A 476-nucleotide genomic window follows, 5' to 3' on the forward strand; every position below is an offset into this window, starting at 1 on the left:
GGATGCAGTGTCCTGCCCAGAAGGCAGCATGCTCATTTCTCGCTGCTTTTGTGTATGGTTGTTAGAGGTAGCCTGGGGCTGAGTCAGCTGCTGTGGGTGAGTTGGGGGCACTGTGGGGAGCGAACACTGGACGCAGAAGTGGGAGGCCAAGTGCCTGTCCTGCTCTTACCTGGCTGTGGCCTTGGCCACGTCCTAGGTGGGGTATCGGGTACTTGTACTGTGAAGGTACAGAAGAGTACCGTTAGTATGTCACCATTTCTGTAGAGAGAGGAAAGTTGTATGTGTGTGTTTCTGTGTGTGTGTGTGTCTGTGTGTGTGTGTGTGTATGTACTATGATAATATACATAAAACATGTCTGTAAGCATAAGCATTCATAAAAACCTCAGGAGAGAGCAACAGGGTGGCTGGGAGACACTTCCCTTCTGTACCTTCTGAGCTTTGAACTATGCGAATGTATCATCCTTTCAAAAAGTGAA

The 476-nt window shown here is 48.7% G+C and overlaps 1 protein-coding gene across 1 annotated transcript in view; it reads left to right on the top strand.

Moving 5' to 3' along the window:
- GOLGA6A (golgin A6 family, member A) overlaps window positions 1-476 on the top strand; it is a 9,797-nt gene that overhangs the window by 5,733 nt on the left and 3,588 nt on the right. The window lies entirely within an intron of this gene.

The sequence above is a fragment of the Colobus angolensis genome, unplaced genomic scaffold (genome assembly GCF_000951035.1).
Source record: "Colobus angolensis palliatus isolate OR3802 unplaced genomic scaffold, Cang.pa_1.0 Scaffold99, whole genome shotgun sequence".
Classification (NCBI taxonomy): domain Eukaryota; kingdom Metazoa; phylum Chordata; class Mammalia; order Primates; family Cercopithecidae; genus Colobus; species Colobus angolensis.